The 27307-nt window shown below is 40.6% G+C and overlaps 1 protein-coding gene and 1 long non-coding RNA gene across 2 annotated transcripts in view; one reads left to right on the forward strand and one right to left on the reverse strand.

The window, feature by feature from the left end:
* Positions 1-27307, forward strand: part of CRBN (cereblon) — a 405868-nt gene that overhangs the window by 259304 nt on the left and 119257 nt on the right. The window lies entirely within an intron of this gene.
* Positions 6479-27066, reverse strand: LOC123331041. Its single transcript, XR_006547487.2, has 2 exons — positions 25967-27066; positions 6479-6577 (listed from the first exon to the last, which is right to left on the reverse strand). It is a non-coding gene; the product is annotated as an uncharacterized LOC123331041 (long non-coding RNA).

Genomic DNA, 27307 nt, shown 5'->3' on the forward strand with positions numbered 1-27307 from the left:
GTTTGGTTCTGTGAAATGGGAGGCAGCATCTTGCATAGGTAGTTTTACAAGTGAGGAATCAAATAAGATACATCGTGAGGTACTCCAAGCTAGTTCACAGGGAGCCCGAGTCTAAAGACCAAGGGTGCAGCATCAAATGTACAAGAATTGGCAGAAAAGAAGCAAGGTTTGATCAAACAATTGGTCAAGAAATAGACCCAAACACATTTCTTGGTGCCTCAGACAACTTTTAAATTTGTCTATTTAAAATTTATTTTTATTGAAGTATAGCTGAATTACAATGTTGTGTTAATTACTGCTCTGCAGCAAAGTGACTCTGTTATACACATATATATCCAGGCAGCTTTTACCTGGACTCTCTCATGTGGCAGGTCTTTCCAGGGGCACCTTAAAGGTGCTTTAATTGGGGAGGGGATGTCCTGAAGTGAGAACCCAATAGAAGAGTAGAGTGGCTAGTCATCTCAGGTTTTCTGACATTGAGAGACCTTCCCAGGATGTGGACTTTCACTTTTAAAACCAAGATAAGTTGGTCACCCTAATAATAAAGGGACTCAAAACCATGTCACATGAAGACATATTGCATATGTTTTCATTAGAATCATAGTCATAATGTCAGTAATACTAACTAGCAGTTACTGAGCACTTGTCATTTTGGCAAGCTCTATGTTAGCACTTAGGTGAGTGTTCTCACTTTAATCTTCACACCCTTGTTCATAAGGAGGAAGGTGAGGCTTGCATGTGTACTGTGTTCTCAGTTGTGCCCAGCGCTTTATGATCCCATGAACTGTAGCCCGCCAGGCTCCTCTGTCCATGGGATTTCCCAGGCAAGAATACTGGAGTGGGTTGCCATTTCCTTCTTCGGGGATCTTCCTGACCAGGGATTGAACCCATGTCTCCTGCTTCTTCTGCACTGACAGTTGGATTCTTTACCACTGTGTCACCTGGGAACCCCAACTGAAGCTTAGAGTGTCTAAATAATTGCCCAAGGATGCTTCTGGTAAGTGGTAGAAGCCTGACTGGAACCTGAGCAGTTGAATTCCAGAACCTGCAGTCTTGAACCTTTCAGAGAATTGGAAAGGATTCCAATAGCTGCTTCATTATTTGAAGGGATACAATGGGAGAAAGACTGGGCTTATTTTATGAAACTGCATTGTCAGCATGTATGTAAAGTCAGAGAGTGGAAGAGTTCCAAATACCTGAACTTTCCAGAGTGAAACAAGCTTCTCCAGAGGAAAGAATGCCCTGCATTTGGTGGGACTGCTTAGAGAAAGCTCAAACATTGCATAACTGGCTTCATCTTTAAACTCCCTTTAACGATAGGATGCTGTTTTTTTCAATTTATATTTCTAGCAAGGTCAAAATCAAGAAAGGACTCCTCAACACGTACTCACAAAATCAACTTTAAGAACACAATAAAAAGGCAACTTATTTTACAACAAAACTTATGATTTATCATAAATCCCCATACTTGGTTAATAAACGCTGATGTGCCATATGCCCCCTTGCGTTTAAGTTTGAGTGTAAATCATAAAAAGTCCATAATATCCAAAACACTTTATGTGTTTTTATGATCACAGAAGGCTGCCTTGCTTTCCATTCGTGATTAATTTTTTTTGATGGCTCCCTCTAGATCTTAGAAAATAATTACAACTAATGAACGATCTGCAGTGGCAGTAAAGCAGTGAGCATATTGTTTCTTGTCTGGGCTCCAAGCTTGATCAGAGGGAAGACTCCCTGAGAAGCAACTCACTGATGTTTTGTTCTTCACTTCCTGACCACCCACTGAGACCACGTGACAGCTTTGGGGGAAATCATGCATTAAGATTTTTTTAACACTCAAAAATACAATTAGTCAGTATAAGTGCTGTATCCCCAACAGAGAAGGATTCTAAGATCTGCACTTTTATTTTCTTTTACTAATCTTCCTGTATCAATGAGATCCTGTTTTCATTAAACCAGATCTGCTAATCACAAATATCACATAAAGCAGAGCGACTGATGTGCCAAGGCCTTCCTTCCTTGGTGGTACAGTGGTTAGCATCACTGTCTTCTAGAGTGGCCCATGTTTAAAAAGCAAGAAGGGCACTCGTGTTCTATTGTATCTTATTTTTTCCAAGATAATTGATGTGTTTTAACAGATATTATACTGAATATTTTATTCAAGGTTTGTCTAGTCAAAGAAAAGTAGAAAAGCAGACTTCAGGTTAAATAAATCCTTTGGAGACTGGAAGGTTGAATTGTGAGGTGTTTCTGCAGAAAGTAGAACAGCAGTGAAAATCTGGGGGAGAGTCAAATTAACTTGCATTCATTCTCTATTGTGTATTCTGTGTCTGCGTCAACAAAAAAGTTCTTGACATTTTTGGCTGGCTTAATAACTCTGCTTAATTTGACCCAGTCAAGCAATTAAGAAACCATAGTCAATCAAAATAGAAGCTTTGTCTTCTTTTGCTTTTCTTCTGCAAATGACTTTTAAAAAATAAATCTCATACATTAAAGATAGAGCCAGAATGAATTAGCTTTTAGCATCGACCTCAGTGGGGATTTAGATGATAATAAAAATACAGTCAATTCTTAATTGCTTTGAAGCTGATTACATTTGGGGCCTTCTAAAGAGTTTCTTCCTTCCTTCATTTCCTGTTTTTCTGTTTATAGGCTCCAAGTGGGAAGGAAGAAACCACAGACGCTCCAGAAGCACTTTTAAAAAGACTTTCATGTAGAAGAGTTGTTGAGAGTTGGTTAGATTTCGATCATCCAAGTTTGCTCCACCTGCTCATTGGTCCAGCAAATTGAAAGTTGCCGATACACTTCCAGAAACTAAAGTTAGGAAGCTTCTGTGTATTTGCTGTCAGTATTGACTTCTCTGATGGCTCAATGGTACAGAATCTGCCTGCAATGCAGGAGACAAGGGTTCGATCTCTGGGTCAGGAAGATCCCTAGAGGAAGAAATGGCAACCCACTCCAGTATTCTTGCCTGGGAAATCCCATGGACAGAGGAGCCTGGTGGGCTATAGTCCAAAGGGTTGCAAAGATTAGGACCAAATCAGCACACACGCAATAAGGTAGTGAGAGAGCTGAGTTCTGCCTTCAGAATGTACTCAGTGCACACACCTGTCTTTATTATAGAATCTTACAACCTCAGAGAATGGAAAAGTTCAGCTGTGTCCTCCCTAGCCCCTCAGGTCAAAACATGCTCTCAGAAAAGGATCTCACACTTTCTACAGATTGTTTTTAAAATATTATTTATTGTGTAATTAAAATGGTTATGGATTGAAAAGGGCAGGAAATATCTGTGAGTGGGTTGAGGAAGAATCTTATGGGTTGGCAGACATTCAGAGTTTTAAACCACCTCAGGAGCTAAGTCATATTTTATCAAGAAAACACTCACTTAGCATGTGTTCAAGATGTCTTTGTCCCTTATACATGAGGGCAGAGTTCTTCTTTTCTCCACTGTATTTTCTATTTTATTTTTTATGTCTCATATTTTTTCATTGAAGTATACTTGATGGACAGCGTTGTGCCAATCTCTGCCACTGCAAAGTGACTCTTTTATCCACACATATACATTCTTTTTTGTTTTTACACCCTTTCCCATTATGGTTTATCACAGTTACTGAATATAGTCTCAGTGCTATCCATTAGGACCTTGCTGTCTATCCATTCTAAACGTAATAGTTTTCATTTACTAAACCCAAATTCTCAGTCCATCCCTCACCCTCTCCCCCTCAGCAACCATGAGTCTGTTCTCTGTGTCTGTGAATCTGCTTCTGTTTCAGAGATCTGTGCCATATTTTAGATTTCACATGTAAGTGATACCATATGATATTTGTCTTTCTTCTTTTGACTTACTTTACTTGGTATGATAATCTGTAATACAATATTCTCAAATGGCATTGTTTCATTCTTTTTATTATGGTTAAGTGGTATTTTATTGTGTATATGTACCACATCTTTATCCATTCATCTGTTGATGGATGTTTAGGCTATTTCTGTTTTGGCTACTGTGAAGAGTGCTGCTATGGACATAGGGGAGCCTGTATCTTTTTAAATTATACTTTTGTTCAGGTATATTCCTAGGAGTAGGATTGTTGAATCATATGAGAATTCTAATTTTAGTTTTCTGAGGAATCTGTATACTGTTCTCCATAGTAGCTGTATCAGTTTACATTCCCTCCAGCAGTGCAAGAGGGTTCTCTTTTCTCTGCACCCTCTCCAGCATTTGTTATTTGTAGACTTTTTAATGATGGCCATTCTGACCTGTTTGAGGTGGTACCTCATTGTAGTTTTGATTTGCATTTCACTAATAATTAGTGATGTTGAGCATCTTTTCATATGCCTACTGGCCAGCTCTGTGTCTTCTTTGGAACTGGACTGACAATACAAACAGAGGCTTGAAAAGTTCTTACACAGTTGGGCTCATCCTCTCTGCCATCTCTGCTGTTGACATGAGAAATTCATGACCCAGTTGACCTGCTGATTCCAGAAGGAAGATGATTATTATGGACAGCACAGCCAGCCCGACTCAGCCATCCTAAAAGGACCACCCCAGTCAGCCTGCAGACTGATGAGAAACCAGATGTGACTGGTGTCTTATGTCTTCAGGTTTTAGATGATTTGTTACACAGCATAAATCATTTTAGTGAGAAAAATAGCTAATTAAATCCAAATAACACTCCTCAAGTATGTTTATACAGTATTTTTCACTGAATTCAAGATTTTTTTCTCAAGTAAGTTATTCAGAATTCCTAACTCCAAATTTCCAAATGTTTTCTTTCTCTACTTCCACTCACTCTTCTGACTTTAAATCTTCTTAAGTCATTTCTCCTGTAAGCTCCACAAGCTTCTCTATCAGATAGAAACAAGGTGTTTTGCCCTGCCAGTGAAAATTCTCTTTGGGATTCTTTTAAAATTCATCTGCCATCAAAGGGCACCGCAGGTGGTTTGCATAGCCATGGAGGGTGAAATCAATTTCCAGACGTCCAACTCAGTGGGCTTCCCATGGGGTCTGCAGAGAAAAGGAATGGAGGGGCAATCTGAGTTGTACAGTATTTGTGAACTGGAGATATTTTCCTTCAGGGGAGAGACAGAATAAAACAGATTTAGGCACTCATATATAAACAAAGGTTCTCTTCAAAGGGAAAGCTTTTTTATAGAAATCCATATATTAAAGCTGAGAGTAGACATATAGGACTGAAATAGTGTATATAATTGTAAGTCAAGATGTTTAGCCTTTGATCCCAGATGGGCTTGTTTTCTAAATGGGCTGGGCGGTCTGGGATCAGGCTGCAGTTTACAGCCAGCTGAAGATCATATGAAGAACTGTCTTCTGAGAAGGGGTACTGACCAGCATCTACTCCTCTACCCTGCCTTCTTGGTGGCCCTTTATTGCCCCATGTCTCTGAAGCAGCAGTGTGGAGCAGTGGTTAATAGTGCTAACCCTGGAGCCAGATTGCCTACATTCAAATCCTTGTTCTACTAGCAGTTAGTGTATAACCTTAGTTATACACTAGCAGTTAGCATATAACTGTATAACTTTGGGCAAGTTACTCAGCCTATCTTCTCCTGAGGTGATACTGAGGATTAGATTAGTTAAGACACTAGAAGAATTCTGAGCACATATTAAGCACCCTGTAAACATCTATTGTTGCTATCATCCTTGTGTTACACCTATAAATATTAATGCTGTTTTGGTGCAGTCTTCTAAGAACCCACCCCTTCCTGTTCTTGAGTTTATAGTCTACAAATGCTAGCTCCACCCTACTTAGTCCTGCCTCTCCAGTTAAGAGTTGTCATTACCTGGCACAGTGTTGCAATGAGGTTTGAGTAAGTGACTCAGTCTACCCAGGGAGTTAAAAGCTTTATTTTTTTTGAGATGGGGGAACTGTTATTTACTTATTTATTTTTGGTTGTGCTGGGTCTTCATTGCTACCTGCAGACTTTCTCTAGTTGTGGCAAGTGGGGGCTAGTCTTCATTGTGATGCTCAGGCTTCTCATTGTTATGGCTTCTCTTATTGCAGAGCACAGGCTGTAAGTGCAGGGACTTCAGTGTTGCAGCATGCGGGCTCAGTAGTTATGATGCATCGGCTTTGTTCCTCCAGGGCATGTGGGATCATCCTGGATCAGGGATTGAACCTGTGTCCTCTGCACTGTCAGGAAAATTCTTATCCATTGCACCACCAGGGAAGGCCCAAGCTGTAAACTTGAGGTTTGGTGGGGTTGTGAGAGAAAACATGCTTTCTGTTCCACTGGAAATCAACTCAAAAGGAAAAATTTTAGATTGGAGCCCATTACAAAGAGCAGAGCCAACAAATGGAGCAAGAGCAGGTCCTGATGACAATGTTTAGACCCCTAGATTATGCCCTTCCTCCTATCCATGGAGTTTTTTCCTTTAATGTGAGGCTATGAATTTCCTTTTGGTTTAAATGAGTTTAAGTTGAGTTTAACAGAAAGAGACCTTACACTCCTTAAAATTATTTTTTTCAGGAAGATTTATTGAAACTTTGGTTCCTTCTTTGAAGTTTTTCTTGTAGATTCAAGGTCATTTCTGGCTTCCTGGGTGGTGTGGTGATAATGAACCCACCTGCCAATGAAGGAGACATAAGAGACACACATTTGATCCCTGGGTCAGGAAGATCCCATGCAGGAGGAGATGGAAGCCCACTCCAGTATTCTTGCCTTGAAAATTCCATGGACAGAGGAGCTTTGTGGGCTACGGTCAATGGAGTTCCAAAGAGTCAGACACAACTGAGCTACTGAACATGCATGCACTTACAAGGCCATTTCAGGTCAAACTTGAATAAGCAAATATGAATTAATCAAAATATGACAATCTCATTCAGATTGAACTATAAGGAAGTCATCCTAGGGTTCAGTTCAATTCAGTCGCTCAGTCGTGTCCGACTCTTTGCGACCCCATGAATCGCAGCACGCCAGGCCTCCCTGTCCATCACCAACTCCCAGAGCTCACTCAAACTCACGTCCATCGAGTCAGTGATGCCATCCAGCCATCTCATCCTCTGTCGTCCCCTTCTCCTCCTACCCCCAATCCCTCCCAGCATCAGGGTCTTTTCCAATGAGTCAACTCTTCGCATGAGGTGGCCAAAGTATTGGAGTTTCAGCTTTAGCATCAGTCTTTCCAATGAACACCCAGGACTGATCTCCTCTAGAATGGACTGGTTGGATCTCCTTGCAGTCCAAGGGGCTCTCAACAGTCTTCTCCAAGACCACAATTCAAAAGCATCAATTCTTTGGTGGTCAGCTTTCTTGACAGTCCAACTCTCACATCCATACGTGATGACTAGAAAAACCATAGCCTTGACTAGATAGGCCTTTATTGCAAAGTAATGTCTCTGCTTTTGAATATGCTATCTAGGTTGGTCATAACTTTCCTTCTAAGGAGTTAGCATCTTTTAATTTCATGGCTGCAATCACCATCTACAGTGATTTTGGAGCCCCCAAAAATAAAGTCTGCCACTGTTTCCCCATCTATTTCCCATGAAGTGATGGGACTGGATGCCATGATCTTAGTTTTCTGAATGCTGAGCTTTAAGCCAACTTTTTCACTCTCCACTTTCACTTTCATCAAGAGGCTTTTTAGTTCCTCTTCACTTTTTGCCATAAGGGTGGTGTCATCTGCATATCTGAGGTTATTGATATTTCTCCCGGCAATCTTGATTCCAGCTAGGGTAGTTTTACTTTTATAGAGGTTGGTGGTACAGCAGCTTATAGTGGAAATCACTGCCTTGTAGCTCTGCCCTGAGTTGTGTATTAAACCTTGTCAAATCTAAGAATTTATATGGAATATAAAACTGGCAAATAAAACAAAACAGCTGTGATCTCCCGCCCCCACCATGAGATACATTCTGACAGTTTACAACTAGATAAAATAGATAGTGCAAGTCCCTTGTCAGTATAACTCAGTTTAAATGTATTGTCAGATTAATAGACTTAGTTATCCACTTTACCGAAGGACCATAAAAGGCAAGGCTTGACATTATCCCTTCTCATTAACATGGAAAGGGATTAAAAAGTATTTCTTTCTTTTATTAATTTTTATCACACTATAGTTGCTTTATGATATTGTTTTAGCTTCTACTGCATAGTAGCATGAATGAGTCATACATATACATATATCCTCTCCCTTTCAGATTTTCCTCCGAGTTAGGTCACCACAGAGCATTGGGTAGAGTTCCCGAGGTGTACAGTAGTTTCTCACTAGTTAACTGTTTTGTGCATAGTAGTGTATATATGTCAATGCCAGTCTCCCAATTCCTCCCACCCCACCCTTTTCCCCTTTGATATCCATGTTTGTTCTCTATGTCTGTGTCTACATTTCTGCTTCACAGATAAGGTCATCTATACCATTTTTCTAGGGTCCACATGTATATGTGTTAATATATAATATTTGTTTCTCTCTTTCCAATTTACTTCACTCTTAACGATTTTCTACAGGTGACCCAATTTTATTCCTTTTTATGACCATGTAATATTTCATCGTATATATGTACCAAATCTTCTTTATCCACTCCTCTGTTGGTGGATATTTAGGTTGCTTCCATGTCCTAGCTATTGTAAATAGTGATGCTGTCAACATTGGGGTGCATATGTCTTTTTAAATTATGGTTTTCTCGAGTATATCTTCAGTTGTGGGATTGCTAAGTTGTATGGTAGTTATTTTTTAAAATTTTTAAGGAAGCTCCATGTTGTTTTCTATAGTGGCCAACAACAGTATAAGAGAGTTTCCTAAAAAGAGTTGCTAAGGGTGGGGTGGGGTGGGGGTGGGGGGGCAGGGTTCCTAAGTACATGAGATTGTGAAGTGGCAAAGTTTGCTTTCAGTGAGCTATTTCCTACTTCCCCTTCTTAGGCATGGATTATTTTTCCTGTTTATTCTACATCCTCCCTTCTGAAATGCTTGTGTTTATACTGTTAAAGAATTTCTGTTGTCTTTTCTACTAATGGTCCCATTTATGTGGTCCTGAAGGTGTATACATAATCCAGGCTGGAGTAATTCCAGTCCTCCCCCTCCATAGCCACAGTGATTGATTCAAGGTTTGGGCATGTGAAACAATGTTAGCCAGTCACAATCCTTTGGCAGATTTTTCTTTTTAATTGAAGCTGAAGAGGAAGATTCTTTGCTTGTGTGGTAACATCTATTAGGGTGTGAGTCCATAGATGCCTGTAGCCATGGAGAAAACAGATCAGCAATAGTAACAAGTTATTCCTGGAAACATTCAAGGCCTCAGTCCTGTTTACTCCTAAGGGAAGATTTATCTCTGAAGGAAATGGCAACCCACTCCAGTGTTCTTGCCTGGAGAATCCCAGGGACGGGGGAGCCTGGTGGGCTTCCATCTATGGGGTTGCACAGAGTCGGACACAACAGAAGTGACTTGGCAGCAGCAGCTCATGAATTTGTTATGTAAGTAAATAAATATGTCTTCATTTTTTGAAACAGAGACTTTGGGTCTCAGTTCTGACATGTAAAGAGCTGGGAGACATCTCATCCTTAAAGTAAGAAAACCAACTCAACAAAATGAAAATCAATTAATTTTCTTTGGCTTTTATTCCCAAGAAGCAACAGGCCTTGGAGAATCCACTCTTTCATGAGCATAACTCTCAGGAACCCCATTAGATTCCCTCATGGCTCTGGAAGAGGCAGGGGGAAATTAATCACAGTAAAATTCGCCCAGAACTTGTATGTAACAAAGATCTCCTCTCCAGGAAAAAAGATTTTGCCAGAGCCTTATCCTGGTAGGGGACCCTTCCTGTCTCTCCTCTGGGGAAGTGTCGGGGCTGGAGCAAGGAGCACATTGAACAGGGTTCAAGATTTCAAGAAAATTGATATCAAATGCTATAGGCAAGGAAGGGAGTAAAAAGCAGGTAGAAAATTTTATACCCCTGGAGAAACTGGTGAAGGTGACAAGCCTGAGTTTCAGGCTTCTAAAAATGAGGTTTAATCAGAGTATAATACAATACTCCCCTCTCTAACAGCTGATTTTTCAATAGAAACTCTTCAGGCCAGAAGGGAATGGCAGGATATATGTAAGTGATGAAAGAGAAAAACCTACAACCCAAATTACTATAACCAGCAAGGATCTCATTCAAATATGAAGGAGAAATCAAAAGCTTTACAGACAAAAGCTGAGAAAATTCAGCACCACCAAACCAGCTCTTCAACAAATGCTAAAGGATCTTTTCTAGACAGGAAACACAGAAAAGGTTTATAAACTCAAACCAAAAACAACAAAGTAAATGGCAGTGGGATCATACTTATCAATAATTACCTTAAATGTAAATGGGTTGAATACCCCAACCAAAAGACAAAGACTGGCTGAATGGATACAAAAACAAGACCCCTATATATGCTGTCTACAAGAGACCTACCTCAAACCAAGGGACACATAAAGACTGAAAGTGAAGGGCTGGAAAAAGATATTTCATGCAAATTGGAGACCAAAAGAAAGCAGGAGTAGCAATACTTGTATCAGGTAAAATAGACTTTGAAATAAAGGCCATGAAAAGAGACAAAGAAGGACACTGAATAATGATCAAAGGATCAATCCAAGAAGAAGATATAACAATTATAAATATATATGCACCTAACATAGGAGCACCTCAATACATAAGGCAAGTGCTAACAAGTATGAAAGAGGAAATTAACAGTAGCACAATAATAGTGGGAGACTTTAATACCGCACTCACGCCTATGGATAGATCAACTAAACATAAAATTAGCAAGGAAGCACAAACATTAAATGATATAATGGACCAGTTAGACCTAATTGCTATCTATAGGACATTTCACCCCAAAACAATGAATTTCACCTTTTTCTCAAGTGCACACGTAACATCCTCCAGGATAGATTACATCCTGGGTCATAAATCTAGCCTTGGTAAATTAAAAGAAAATTGAAATCATTTCAAGCATCTTTTCTGACCACAATGTGATAAGAGTAGATGTCAACTACAGGAAAAAAAACTATAAAAATGCAAACTATATAAAAATGGAGGCTAAACAACGCGCTTCTGAATAACCAACAAATCACAGAAGATCAAAAAGGAAATCAAAATATGCTTAGAAACAAATGAAAATGAAAACACAACCATCCAAAAGCTATGGGATTCAGTAAAAGCAGTGCTAAGGGGAAGATTCATAGCAATACAAGCTTACCTCAAGAAACAAGTCAAAAATCAAATGAATAACCTAACTTTACACCTAAAGCAACTAGAAAAAGAAGAAATGAAGAACCCTAGGGTTAGTAGAAGGAAAGAAATCATAAAAATTAGGGCAGAAATAAATGAAAAAGAAACAAAGGAGATGATAGCAAAAATTAACAAAACTAAAAGCTGATTCTTTGAGAAGATAAATAAAATAGACAAACCATTAGCCAGACTCATCAAGGAAAAAAAAAGGGAGAAGAATCAAATCAACTAAATTAGAAATGAAAATGGAGAAATCACAACAGACAACACAGAAATACAAAGGATCATAAGAGACTACTATCAGCAAATATGCCAATAAAATGGACAACTTGGAAGAAATGAACAAATTCTTAGAAAATTATAACTTTCCAAAACTGAACAAGGAAGAAGTAGAAAATCTTAACAGATCCATCACAAGCATGGAAATAGAAACTGTAGTCAAAAATCTTCCAACAAACAAAAGCCCAGGACCAAATGGCTTCACAGATGAATTCTACCAAAAAATTAGAGAAGAGCTAACACCTATCCTACTCAAACTCTTCCAGAAAATTTCAGAGGAAGGTAAACTCCCAAACTCATTCTGTGAGGCCACGATCACCCTAACACCAAAACCAGACAAAGATGCTACAAAAAAAGAAAACTATAGGCCAATATCACTCATGAACATAGATGCAAAATTCCTCAACAAAATTCTAGCAAACACAATCCAACAACATATTAAAAAGATCATATATCATGACCAAGTGGGCTTTATCCCAGGGATGCAAGGATTCTTCAGTATTCATAAATCAATCAATGTGATACACCACATTAACAAACTGAAAGATAAAACTGTATAATTACCTCAGCAGATGCAGAGAAAGCCTTTGACAAAATTCAACATCCATTTATTATAAAAACTCTGCAGAAAGCAGGCATGGAAGGCACATACGTCGACATAATAAAAGCCATATGTGATAAACCCACAGCAAACATTATCCTCAATGGTGAAAACTTGAAAGCATTTCCCTTAAAGTCAGGGACAAGACAAGGGTGCCCACTCTTCACCACTACTATGCAACATAGTTTTGGAAGTCCTAGCCACAACAATCAGAGAAGAAAAATAAATAAAAGGAATCCAGATTGGAAAAGAAGTAAAACTCGCACTGTTTGCGGATGACTTGATCCTCTATATAGAAAACCCTAAAGACACCACCAGAAAATTACTAGAGCTAATCAATGAATATAGTAAAGTTTCAGGATATAAAATTAATACACAGAAATCCCTTGTATTCCTAGACACTGACAATGAGAACACAGAAATGGAAATTAAGGAAACAATCCCATTCACCATTGCAACAAAAAGAATAAAATACTTAGGGATATTTACCTAAAGAAACAAAAGACCTATATATAGAAAACTATAAAACACTGATGAAAGAAATCAAAGATGATACAAATAGATGGAGAAATATACCATGTTCGTGGATGAGAAGAATCAATGTAGTGACAAAGAGTATACTACCCAAAGCAATCGATAGATTCGATGCTGCCAACAGTATTTTTCACAAAACTAAATAATTTCACAATTTGTATGGAAATACAGACAATCTTTAATAGCCAAAGCAGTCTTGAGAAAGAAGAATGGAACCGGAGGAATCAACCTGCCTGACTTCAGACCATACTGCAAAGCTATGGTCATCAAAACAGTATGGTACTGGCAAAAAGAAATATAGATCAATGAAATAAAATAGGAAGTCCAGAGATAAATCTGTGTACCTATGGACACCTTATCTTTGACAAATGAGGCAAAAATATACAGTGGAGAAAAGACAATCTCTTTGACAAGTGGTGCTGGGAGAACTGGTCAACCACCTGTAAATGAAACTTTCTAACACCATACACAAACATAAACTCAAAATGGATTAGAGCTCTAAATTGAAGGCCAGAAACTATAAAACTTCTAGAAGAAAACATAGGCAAAGCACACTCTGATGTAAATCACAGCAAGGTCCTCTATGCCTCACCTCCCAGAGTAATGGAAATGAAAACAAAAATAAATGGGACTTAATTAAACTTAAAAGCTTTTGCACAATGAAGGAAACTAAGCAAGGTGAAAAGACAGCCTTCAGAGTGGGAAGAAATAATAGCAAATGAAGCACTGACAAAGAATTAATCTCAAAAATATACAAGCAGCTCATGTAGCTCAAAAACAGAAAAATTAACGACCCAATAAAAAAAATGGGCCAAAGAATAAATAGACATTTCTCCAAAGAAGACATACAGTTGGCTAACAAACACATGAAAAAAAGCTCAACATCACACATTATCAGAGAAATGCAAATCAAAGCCACAATGAGGTACCATCTCACACCAGTCAGAATGGCTGCTATCAAAATATCTACAAACCATAAATGCTGGAAAGGGTGTGGAGAAAAGGGAACCCTCCTACACTGTTTGTGGAAATGCAAACTAGTACAGCCACTATGGAGAACAGTGTGGAGATTCCTCAAAAAACTGAAAATAGAACTGCCATACAACTCAGCAATCCCACTGCTGGGCATACACACTGAGGAAACCAGAATTAAAAGAGACACGTGTACCCCACTGTTCATAGCAGCACTGTTTACAATAGCTAGGACATGGAAGCTACCTAGATGTCCATTGGCAGATGAATGGATGAGAAAGTTGTGGTAAATATACACCATGGAATATTACTCAGCTATTAAAAAGAACACATTTGAATCAGTTCTAATGAGGTGGATGAACCTGGAGCCTATTATACACAATGAAGTAAGTCAGGAAGAAAAACACCAATACGGTATATTAAGGCATATATATGGAATTTAGAAAGATGGTAACAATGACCCTATATGCCAGACAGCAAAAGAGACACAGATTTAAAGGACAGACTTTTGGACTCTGTGGGAGAAGACAAGGGTGGATTTTTTGAGAGAATAGCATTGAAACATATATATGACCATGTGTTAAATAGATCACCGTCCAAGTTCAATGCGGGAAACATGAACTAAAAGCTGGTGCACTGGGATGACCCTGAGGGATGGGATGGGGAGGGAGGTAGAAAGGGATTTGGGGATGGTGCAGGATACATGTATACCCATGGCTGAGTCATGACAACGCATGGCAAAAACCACAACAATATTGTAATTCAGTTCAGTTCAGTCACTCAGTCATGTCCGACTCTTTGCGACCCCATGAATCGTAACATGCCAGGCCTCCCTGTCCATCACCAACTCCCGGAGTTCACTCAGACTCACGTCCATCGAGTCGGTGATGCCATCCAGCCATCTCATCCTCTGTCATCCCCTTCTCCTCCTGCCCCCAATCCCTCCCAGCATCAGAGTCTTTTCCAATGAGTCAACTCTTCACATGAGGTGGCCAAAGTACTGGAGTTTCAGCTTTCGCATCATTCCTTCCAAAGAAATCCCAGGGCTGCTCTCCTTCAGAATGGACTGGTTGGATCTCCTTGCAGTCCAAGGGACTCTCAAGAGTCTTCTCCAACACCACAGTTCAAAAGCATCAATTCTTCAGCGTTGAGCCTTCTTCACAGTCCAACTCTCACATCCATACATGACCACTAGAAAAACCATAGCCTTGACTAGACGAACCTTTGTTGGCAAAGTAATGTCTCTGCTTTTCAATATGCTATCTAGGTTGGTCATAACTTTCTTTCCAAGGAGTAAGCATCTTTTAATTTCATGGCTGCAGTCACCATCTGCAGTGATTTTGGAGCCCCCCCAAATAAAGTCTGACACTGTTTCCACTGTTTCCCCATGTATTTCCCATGAAGTGATGGGACCAGATGCCATGATCTTCGTTTTCTGAATGTTGAGTTTTAAGCCAACTTTTTCACTCTCCTTTTTCACCTTCATCAAGAGGCTTTTGAGTTCCTCTTCACTTTCTGCCATAAGGGTGGTGTCATCTGCATATCTAAGGTTATTGATATTTCTCCTGGCAATCTTGATTCCAGCTTGTGCTTCTTAGTGTTTCTCATAATGTACTCTGCATATAAGTTAAATAAGCAGGGTGACAATATACAGCCTTGATATACTCCTTTTCCTATTTGGAACCAGTCTGTTGTTCCATGTCCAGTTCTAACTGTTGCTTCCTGACCTGCATACAAATTTCTCAAGAGGCAGGTCAAGTGGTCTGGTATTGCCACCTCTTTCAGAGTTTTCCACAGTTTATTGTGATCCACACAGTCAAAGGCTTTGGCATAGTCAATAAAGCAGAAAGAGATGTTTTTCTGGAACTCTCTTGCTTTTTCGATGATCGAGCAGATGTTGGCAATTTGGTCTCTGGTTCCTCTGCCTTTTCTAAAACCAGCTTGAACATCAGGAAGTTCGCAGTTCACGTATTGCTGAAGCCTGGCTTGGAGAATTTTGAGCATTACTTTACTAGCATGTGAGATGAGTGCAATTGTGCGGTAGTTTGAGCATTCTTTGGCATTGCCTTTCTTTGGGATTGGAATGAAAACTGACCTTTTCCAGTCCTGTGGCCACTGCTGAGTTTTCCAAATTTGCTGGCATATTGAGTGCAGTACTTTCACTGCATCATCTTTCAGGATTTGAAATAGCTCACCTGGAATTCCATCACCTCCACTAGCTTTGTTCGTAGTGATGCTTTCTAAGGTCCACTTGACTTCACATTCCAGGATGTCTGGCTCTAGGTCAGTGATCACACCATCGTGATTATCTGGGTCGTGAAGATCTTTTTTGTACAGTTCTTCTATGTATTCTTGCCACCTCTTCTTAATATCTTCTGCTTCTGTTAGGTCCATACCATTTCTGTCCTTTCTCGAGCCCATCTTTGCATGAAATGTTCCCTTGGTATCTCTAATTTTCTTGAAGAGATCTCTAGTCTTTTCCATTCTGTTGTTTTCCTCTATTTCTTTGCATTGATTGCTGAGGACGGCTTTCTTATCTCTTCTTGCTATTCTTTGGAACTCTGCATTCAGATGTTTATATCTTTCCTTTTCTCCTTTGCTTTTCGCTTCTCTTCTTTTCACAGTAATTAGCCTCCAATTAAAACAAATCAATTAATTAAAAAAATAGTACTTCCTTCTCCCTAATAGTATAAAAACAGTAGATTATAGCTGAAAGTGGTACAAGATGCAGACTCTGAGGAAGTATACTTGGGGGAGTCCAAAATCTATAGATGAAATAAAAACATGCTCAATAAATACTGATTTCAACAGGAATCCCTGGAAGCGAACAGATCATCTTTCATGCTAGATATTTGGAAACCTCTGGGTATAAATTGTGGACGCTTACTGTGACAGGTGTCCTTCAATTCAGATGATGAATATCAGGCTGCTTTCTGAGACAAACTCTCATCCAAAGTTCAGTTCACAGGCTCATCTTCATGGTTAATCTTTGCCCTTTCTCTCTAGCTCCAAGCTGGAGTTAAACTTAACATCAGTGGTGGTGAGCAAATGGATAATCTTCTTGCCAATTAAGTCTATTCAAGTCCAGGGTTGTATGTATGGGAGCGAGGATTGTATGTATGGGACGGTAATCTATTTCACATATGGTTGTATGTAACTAAGGGCGAGTTTAGCCTTTACCCACCTAGCATACCCCCACAAACAGGAAAAAGTCTGTTAACAGACAAGTCATGCCCTTTATAATGTCAGCCAATTTTAGTATGAAATTTTAAGAACTAGTGAAGGAATTTGGGGGCTTCCCTGGTGGCTCAGATGGTAAAGAATCCACCTGCAATGCAGGAGACCTGGGTTCAATCCTTGGGTTGGGACGACCCCCATGGAGAAGGGAATGGCTACCCACTCCAGTATTCTGGCTTGGAGAAGTTCGTGGACAGAGGAGCCTGGCAGTCTGCAGTCCATGCAGTCACAAAGAGTTGGACACGACTGAGCAACTTTCACTTGCACACTTAGGAATTTTCAGTCTCTGCAAAACGGATATGTTCCATCACTAAATTAGAATAATTGCTGGGTTTTTGCAATTTTCAGAAAATATAACTTACTGGATAAAATTTTCTCAATTTTAAGCTTTTCTTTGGTAAATTTTTTCATCTTTTCTGCACCTGCTACTGCTCATCTGCTGTTGAGTTCTAGCTGGTATCAAATCAAATGAATAAGTAGAAAGCAAACATTAATGCAAACAGCCAATCACTCTTAATTCAACAGCATGTTTTTTATGGATGTGTGTTTATGGTTATGATTTTATATTGTAACATACAATACAGTCATATTTTCTGTGTGAAGTTGTTCCTGGAATTAAATGTATCAATATTTCATGGTTTTCTATGAAGAACATAATAAGCTCCAAGTGTTCAGTCATTATGAGTGCTTTTTAAAAGATCAAGAAAGTATTATTTTTGTAGGTCATATGCCAGATATGGAAATCACATCCTTGGACATATATGGCCTGGTAATCCAAATCTCAGCTCAGTGAAATAGCCAGAAGAGGGAGCACTACAGCTGGGCCCCTCATCTTACATTTCCAGGTTATCCAAAGGGCAAAATCATGAGGCAGTGCTAAGAGGAGGAAGCCAGCAAGGGAGGAACATTTATGTGGGGTGTTCATGCAGCCGTTTTTTATTAGTAGCAGCTGTCTTAGCCTGCTTGGATTGCTGTAACAAAATGCCATAGGCTTGTGGCATTGGAGAAGATTCTTGAGAATCCATTGGACTACAAGGAGATCCAACCAGTCCATCCTAAAGGAGATCAGTCCTGGGTGTTCATTGGAGGGACTGATGTTGAAGCTGAAACTCCAATACTTTGGCCACCTAATGCGGAGAGCTGACTCATTGGAAAAGACCCTGATGCTGGGAAAGATTGAGGGCCAGAGGAGAAGGGGACAACAGAGGATGAGATGGCTGGATGGCATCACTGACACGATGGACATGGGTTTAGGTGAACTCTGGGAGTTGGTGATGGACAGGGAGGCCTGGCGTGCTGCGGTTCATGGGGTCGCAAAGAATTGGACACAACTGAGAGACTGAATTGAACAGCAGGCATTGATTGATGTTCCCCCGGTTCTGGAGGCTGGGAGGTCCAAGATCAAGGTGCTGGCTGATACAGCTCCCTGTAAGGGCTCTCTTCCGGCTGGCAGCCATCTGTCTTGCTGTGCCCTCACATGACAGAGTGCAAAAAAGAGAGTAAGCTCTCTACTCTTTTCATTTCTTTTTTTTCCCATGTGAATAAGAAACCACTCTTTTTTTATTGAATACATCTGACATAAAATATTCTGTCTACTCTTTTCTTATAAGGGTATGGGACCCACCCTCATCTATCCAAAATTATTTCCGATAGGCCCATTTCCAAAAACTACCACACTAAGGAGTTAGGGCTTCAACAGATGAATTTCAGAGAACAAATTCAGTCCACAGCAGCAGATATCTGTGCCTTGCCAGAAATGCAGCCACTCTCCACTTTCCTCCGGAATTCCTGTCCCAGTTGTGTGAGGACATTCTGCCCATCACCTTTTTTTTTTTTTTTTTTTCCTATTTCTTTTGTTTTTTTTTTAATTACTTTATTTATTTTAATTGGAGGATTATTAGCTCTGTCACGTGAGTTGAGAGCTGCCAGGTGCTCCCTCATCTGGCTCTTCCCTTTTGACTACTTGTCTGTGATTTCCTGTAGCTCCATGAATATAGCGGGGTCGTCCTCATGAGAACCATCAGAAGATCTCCACAGAGATCAGGTTCCTCCAGGTCTCTGCCATCACACCCCTGTACAAGGCCCTCTAAGCAGAGTCCAGGCATTCCCACTCTTGAGGGAATTCAATGGCCATGTCCTCAAAGGTCAACCGTTTCTGAAAAAAGCCATTCCAGACTCCAGTTCTTTCCTTTTCCGTAGGCCATGTGAGTCTTTGGAAATTTATCTTGAAAGTTTGAAAGATGTTGTTTATTGCTTAGAATCAGCATACCCCTTCCTGTGCCACAACCACATGTACATGGATGACCTCACCATGTGGAATAGACAGTCCTCTGCTGCCCACAGTCACAAGAGGGATTCAGCACGGCAAACTCCCTCGCAGAGACCAACAAGTGAGGTAACACTTCCCTTCAGATCAGGCTCGCCTGGGAGTTCCCTGGTGGCCTAGTGAATGGTTAGGATTCTGGGCTCTCACTGTCATGGCCTAGGTTCAATTCCTGGTGAGGAAACAGGTCCTGCCAGCCAAGAAACTTTCCACTATATAAGAGGAGGAGAATAAGGCACTCAGGCCTGGAATAAATCATAGCAGTAATGGCAACGTCTGACTTACTTGAGGCGGAGGACCGGGTGCTGGGATTTGAGGTCCCTGGAGGGTTCCACATCAACCTGAAGTATAGCGGGGTACCATGCAGCACAGATTTACATTAGAAGCCCTCCTTAAGAGTTTTATTCCGTATTTTCAGAAACGTGCCAAAAGCAAAACCAGGATGTGTGGTTATTTTACTGAGAGTAATATTAAGGTGGTGTTAACGAGCCATGGCTTTCTAATATCCCTGTCTGCATGTAATACAAAATGTTTTGTTGTTATAACAAGATTTAAACATACTGCAGGGCAAATCATATTTTCTAAAACACAGGAACTACTTTTAGTAAAGAAGCCTGACTAGATACATCTTATTTCAAGATGTTCTGTTCCTCCTCCACTCACCTCAGCTTTATTTAGAATTTCTGTTACTTTTAGTTTCTGTAGGGCTTCCCCAGTGGCTCAGATGGTAAAGCGTCTGCCTACAATGCGGGAGACCTGGGTTCGATCCCTGGGTCGGGAAGATCCTCTGGAGAAAGAAATGGCAGCCCACTCCAGTACTCTTGCCTGGAAAATCCCATGATGGAGGAGCCTGGTAGGCTACAGTCTATGGGGTCGCAAAGAGTCGGACACGACTGAGCGACTTCACTCACTCATTACTTTACAGTATTGTGATGGTTAAGTGTCTGCTTCTGTACAATAGAGATGAGAAGCTTAAGTCCAAGGACCAGGCCAGATGTTCAGATGCATGCTCCAGTTTGTGTTTATCAAAGAGGCCACCCCTTGGGATTCTGTATTTGCCAAGTGACTACTAAAGTTATACTTCATTCCCCATTCTGTGAATTAGTCTTCCTTGGATGTAAGCTTCTTGCCTGAACAACCCTGGTGGAAAAGAGGTGCCAAGGCAGGACTCAGTTCCCCAAGTTCTTAGCATCAACTGTTTACTTTCTTTTTTTTTTTTTAATCAGAGGATATTATATAATTTATGTACCAAGTCATGGCCTCCAACTTTAATTCAGCCATTTCTTTGTTCTGTGTTCTAGTAAATGTTACCGGTGACCTCCTGATTATTCAATCAATAGACTCCTTAATCGCTTATATTATTTGAACTTTCTAGGTCACTTAGTCGGAGAAGGCAATGGCACCCCACTCCAGTACTCTCGCCTGGAAAATCCCGTGGGCAGAGGAGCCTGGTAGGCTGCAGTCCATGGGGTCGCTAAGAGTTGGACACGACTGAGGGACTTCACTTTCACTTTCCACTTTCATGCATTGGAGAAGGAAATGGCAACCCACTCCAGTGTTCTTGCCTGGAGAATCCCAGGGACGGGGGAGCCTGGTTGGCTGCCATCTCAGGGGTCACACAGAATCAGACACGACTGAAGCGACTTAGCAGCAGTAGCAGCAGGTCACTTAGTATTCTGGACTGCTCCCTTTACTAAACCTTTTCCTTCTCCATTCATTTGCAGCACGGCACTATCTTTAGTGTCTTTCTGATTTATGACCACCTAGCATGTGCTTGCTGGTTCCTTTGTTTTTGTATTCCCTTTTAAGACACTGCCTATCATTCCCTTTCTCTTCTCCCTCCACCTGCTCTACCTGTGTACTCTTCTCCAGTGCTGTGCGTTCATCTGTCACCTGCATACACATGGTCCCAGAACAACATCGGCAGCTCCTGGCCAGTTTCTCCGTTTAATGCCTAACTAGATGAACTGCAGGTGCCCCAGAGGAGATAGCCCAAGTGGAACTTGTCTCCAGTTGACTTAACTTGCCCTGAATTCTTGCTCTTGCTACATTCTCAATATGGTGATGGTGTTATTAACAAAGATGAAGGAGAAGGTGGAAAGAAGAAAGCAAGTAATTATAAACGTTCTCTCCCAGTGCAGTTCTGAGTGCTTTGTGTATGTTAAGTCATTTAGTCCTTACATTGTTTCTATGAGGAATGTGTTCTTACTGTCCTCATTTTACAAATAAAGAAATGGAGGCAAAGACATGGGGAGTAACTTGCCCAAAAATATATAGCGAGTGGTGTTAGTGTCAGAATTCAAACCCAGAAAGACTGGCTTTCAGTGCCACCTTGCATACTTCTTCTCCCTGTCTCTGAAGATAGCAGTGATGCCCATCTGGCCACCTGAAAATGAACCTAGATACGCCCTCTTCCTCAGTATCCCGTCAGCCACCAGCAGGGAACTTGATTTGAATGTTCAGGATGGAGGGTTGTAGAGAAGGGAGAGAAAGGCCCTTCCATTTATCTGGAGTTCTGCAACATGGTAAATAGATGAACAGGCACTAAAAATCACTCATAATTTTGAAGATTCCTCATAATGCAATGTGGAATGTCATGTCCTTTTTCTGACTATTTTTCAAACATTTATTCTACACAAACATGACTAATATAAGAAATGACTTGAAAATGATGCTTCAGTGGCAAAGTGAAATTCAGATCTTGTGCCTTTGTAAGATGAGATGTGTTAGTCTCATTCCAAAAGCGATTTTTGCTTAATATGGAATCAAAGCAAAGGGCGGAGGCTTTGGGTTTCTAAATTCCGTCACTGGTGGGCTCAGTATGGTAGGATTATAACATAGATAACATGGCCTTATCAATAAAATCCTTTTGGTCCATAAATCATGGCCCATGGGCAGGAGATGCCTGTCTTCACTTGAACTTTTTTCTGGGAGGAGAACATGAGCAGACTGTGCAGTATTTTTCATGATTTCCAAGTTGAACATTGGGAACACTCTATGCATGTTGATTCTTCTAAGTGTAACAGTAGAGAGATAGGAGTGAGCTTATCTGAAAGTCATTTAGTAAAGACTCTTTTGTGAAGTTTTCCCCAATGTTTGAGGAAGGTAAACTAATCTAACTACTTTATCTTTTAATATGAGCTGTTTTCCTTTTTGAGCAAAAAAAGGAAATATGTCCTTTTGACATATTTGAGCAAAAGCACTATGTCAGGCAACCAAGTAGGTGCTAAGAATACAGCAGTGATAACACAGATGTGAACTTTGCCCTCAAAGAGCTGAGAAGCAGTTGTAAATAAATAAGTAAAAGCAGAGTAGTGAAATAATTATGCCCTAAGAGTGTTATGAAAAAAACAAAAAGAGGTCTAATATGAAACACAGTTCACAAGATCTCTCTCTAAAAGCTATCAAGGAAGACATCTCCAAGGAGGTGGTATGCAGACTGAATCCTGCCCTCTCCATCCAGCTCACCCCCTGCTCCAGGATGAGGATGAAATGCTTGACTTCTCCTTGCCCTCTCCCCTTCCATTTATCTTCCTGTTACCGTTTATCATGCAGAGTGTGTTTCCCAGCAGTAGGTAGTCGCTCCAAAATGGGAGGCCACATTCTGTTCACCAAAGGGCTCTTGGCATTGCTGTTGAAGTGATACCACTCAGTTTAAAAATGGGCTAATGATATGAATAGATATTTCTCCAAAGAAGAGAAAAATATGGTCACCAAACACATGAAAGGGTACTCAACTTAATTAGCCATCAGGGAAATGCAAATCAACATCACAAGGAGATACCACTTCACATTCACTAGGATGGCAATAATCAAAAAGAGACCTAAATATTGGCAGGGATATGGGGAAATTGGAAGCTTTGCACCCTGCTGATGGGAATGCAGAATGGTGCAGCCACTTTGGAAATAGTACAACAGCTCCTCAAAAAATTAAAAATAGAATTACTATATGATCCAGCATTTCTATTCCTTGGAACATACCTTAGACAAATGAGAACATATGTCCACACCAACACTGTACATGAATGTTTGTAGCAGCTTGTTCATAGTAGCGCCAAGGTGGAAACAACCCAGATGCCCATCAGCAAATGAATAAATAAACGAACATGGTGTATCTATACAATAGACTATTATTCTACCATAGAAAGGAATGAATACCTGAGTGGATGAACCTTGAAAACATGATGCTAAGTGAAAGAAGTCAGTCATGAAAGATCATGTAATGTAGGTTCCATTTAAATGAAATTTCAGAATAGGCAAATCCATATAGACAGGAAGCAAATGAGTGGGAGCCTAGGGCTGAGGAGAGGGGAGAACTGGAAGAAACCTGCTAAAGGGTCTTTTGGGAGTGCTTCAGTTCAGTTCAGTTCATTTCAGTGGCTCAGTCGTGTCTGACTCTTTGTGACCCCATAAATCGCAGCACGCCAGTCCTCCCTGTCCATCACCAACTCCCGGAGTTCACTGAGACTCACGTCCATCGAGTCGGTGATGTCATCCAGCCATCTCATCCTCTGTCGTCCCCTTTTCCTCCTGCCCCCAATCCCTCCCAGCATCTAAAAATGATTGTAGTGAAGGTTGCACAACTCTGTAAATACGCTAAAAACCACTGGATTATACACTTAAACTGTGTGAATTACACAGTATATGAATACATATCTTAATAAAGCATTACTTAAAAAAGTGACAGGAAACGGAGACTTGAAATGGAGGGCGGGATACAAATGTAGAAAAGGATTTTTTTCCTATGACATCGCATCACCTTTAAAGAAACCTCTTTCTGCCTTTGTCCAAGAGGAAATTGCTGTATACAGAGTCTGTTATGGCAGTGATAGATGGTGACATCCTAGCTCGAACACTGAAAAACAATCTTCTTCCACACATGGGGGAAAAAAATGGCCTCTTGGCTAACTTCACCCTAATGTAATTTTTCTCTCTCTTGCAAAAAAAAAAAAAAAAGGAAATGTGCTAGGAGTAATCATTTTATATACTCTGGAATCAGAAATCTAGCATGAGTCGTGCTTAGGTATAGGTCACAGTACAGTGGAGATGTTTAATTGACCCCTTCATTGAAATTGCATTAGTTTAACTGTATTAGACCTCTGTAATGCAACAGAAACCCAACCCAAACCAGCTGCCTGAAGGAATGGAGGGAATGAAATATATTAGCATGTGCAACCGGGGAGTCAAAGTGTGTGTTTAGCTCCTGGCCTCAGGAACATGGAGTATGAATGTTCACTGACAGTATCCGTGTCATGTCTCTCTGAGAGCCCTAGCCTGTGTGTTCACAACTTATGAGCTAAAACTGAGAGCATGCTGTCTGTCTGACTAATCTGATCAAGTTTGAACATGAACTCTAAATGATCTGACTTTGATCACAGGCCTGTTCCTGAGCCCATCACCATTTCCAGAGGGGACGTGTACTGCCTGGCCCAGCTTGGTCTTTGTGCCCAGTCCAGGCCACAGTGTTGGGGAGTAGGGCGTGATGCTTGACAGTCTCAAAATGACCACCTGTGGTGATGGAGGAGTTTCTCAAAGGAAAAGGGGGTTCTATTACCAGAAGGGAGATGGGAATACACGCTGAGCAGATAGAAGCCACCCCCTACTGCAGGGCCCATCACATAGGAGGCTTTACTGCTAAGTTGTGGAGCACAGTGAGGCAGGAACACCATCTGAGAGGGCTGCCCAGCCTGGCCTCCAGGATCATCTACCTGCCCCAGCTGGCACATTCAAGGTGGCAGCTCCCGTCTCCACTGTATTCCACCCTGTATCCTCCCTTTCCCTTTGGAAATCCTCTCTCATCACAGGGGAATGGCAGACATTTGATGAACTGCAAGCACAAATGAGGTGCATCATCTTGCTGCTGCCTGAGTACAACTAAATTAGGTATCACAATACACTCTATCAAACATTTTAAATGGCACAATCAGATGAGAGGTTTATGGTTCCAAAAGCACTAATGATACATCTATACTTGCTGCAAATTGTTGTTTTATGCAAAGAGTTTGTCATACCAGCTGCTGTGTTGTATGAACTGCTCCTTTTTATCTTTGACCTAAAGGTACTTCAATCAAAGATTCATTGTACTATAAATGATGACTTGCCACCCACCAAGACTGGCCATGGCTTAGAAAGTACATGTAAGAATAATTGCTTGAATCGGGTTTCTTTTGGTCCCCAAAATTCTTTGTCAATCTGGTTGAAGAGAGTTTTTTTTTATTTTTTTTTAAATTATTTCCAAGATCCAGATGTGTAGGAAAATGGCAAGTATTTCTGCAAGTCAGACTTAAATATCTAAGTTGTAGTAGTTAAATGTAGAGGTGATTCTGTTTTGGCTTGTTTTTAATGAACTCAATGTCTTGATCATTAGCTGTCAAATATAGTACAGTGAGCCCAGCTGGTATCAGGAATAAAGGAAAAGAACTGCATTATTCACATGGTATATGATAGTAGGAGCCATAGAGCAAATGTTTATTATGTTCCAAGTGTGTTTCCACCCTGTGCTCACAAAGAGGTCTTGTAGAAATTAATTCAGGGAAGGAAAGGCCATTCTTTATTGTCTAACTCTGTAGAGGCCTCAGTGCCTTTGGTGGAAATAATGAGACTTCAGAACACTGATCTCCATGGATCTCCATCATGGAGACCATCTTATTGCTATTAGTAACCAGAAGACTGAGATAGAAGAGTAGTTTAAGGAAGCTGCAGATGCATGGAGCCAGGGGCTGTGCTGGAAGACAGGATAACTTCAAAGACATCAAGGCATGCAGTGTTTCCAAATGCCATTTAGTGAAGGAAAGATGAGGCAACCTGAAACATTTATAACTAACCTTGAGGGAAATGGTGGGCTCATCGGGGGAGGCACCACTGTGCATTCCTTGTGAGGTTGATCCACCAGAGTAGAAAGTGATCCTTCTCCATGTGGACCCTCTGAAATTCCATCTGTAAATGGTCCTAACAGTACTCCAATCCTTAGATTGCTGAGGCAAAGAAAATTGGACTGTGGTTATGTAGCTTCTATCTCTAGGTGAACGCCTTTCCTTCATAAAGCTCTGCAGAGTTACAAAACACTTCCACAGGCAGGGTCTCATTATTTTGTTGTATAGATAACAGATTTTATTTCATTGTTAAACATTTGTAGAGTATAATTGCTTTGCAATGTTGTGTTAGTCTGTGCTGTACAATGAAGTAAATCAGGTATGCATACACATACATCCCCTCCCTCTTGGACCTCCCTCTCTCCCACCCGCCCCTCTCGGTCATCACAGAGTGTAGAGCTGAGCTCCCTGTGTTTACAGCAGGTTCCAGTAGCCACCTATTTTATACATGGTAGTGTATATATGTCAATCTGAGTTTTACCATCCAGTTTACAGGTAAAACTAAACCTGCATAGATAATAACCACACACCAACCTAACAGCAAAACCAGGGTTGGCAACATTATCATGTGTTCAGAGTCCTCTGCTCCTTCCACTATCATATCAACATTGATCTCTGACTCTCGCTTTGTATATTCTTCTTCCTACTAGTCACCATCATCCTGTCACTTCCCTCTTTTCCCATTGCCTCTTCATCAATTTGGACAACTGTCCCTGCATATCAGCATTACAATATTGCTTATCCATTAACCACCCTGTTTTCATCTTGCTCCCTTCATCCTTCACACAACAACCAGGATTATCTTTGAAAAATCCAAATCAGATTATTACCATTATCTTGCCCTTTGAATCACGTTTAAACTCCTTCAGGATCTAGACCTTGCAGTTTTCTCTTATTTCATTCTCTGCTCCAGTCACAGCTGGCCACTGTCAGCCAGTCCCTCCTCACTCTCTCCTCCAGGGCTTTGCACGTTTTTTTTTCTCCTCTGCTTGAAATGCTTACCTTCCATCACCCACTTTCTGCCAGCCCCTTTCACCTTCCATGGGCCCTTCACCTTGGTATCCACTCATCACCGAGGTGTTGCTGGATGCTTTGTCCTAATTGAGATGCTTCCTGAATCTTCCTTACCCCTCTTCTAGTATCTCATTCCATTTAACACTTCTCTGTTGACCTTGGCTTTTGTATCACAAGTCAGTCTTACCTTCTGTGATATACAAACACAAAAATGTCTGTGGCCATTAGGATATATTATTTTTTACTGAAACCACATTCTGTTGAATCTTAACAGTGCAG

This window comes from Bubalus bubalis, chromosome 21 (assembly GCF_019923935.1).
Source record: "Bubalus bubalis isolate 160015118507 breed Murrah chromosome 21, NDDB_SH_1, whole genome shotgun sequence".
NCBI classification, from domain to species: Eukaryota; Metazoa; Chordata; class Mammalia; order Artiodactyla; family Bovidae; genus Bubalus; species Bubalus bubalis.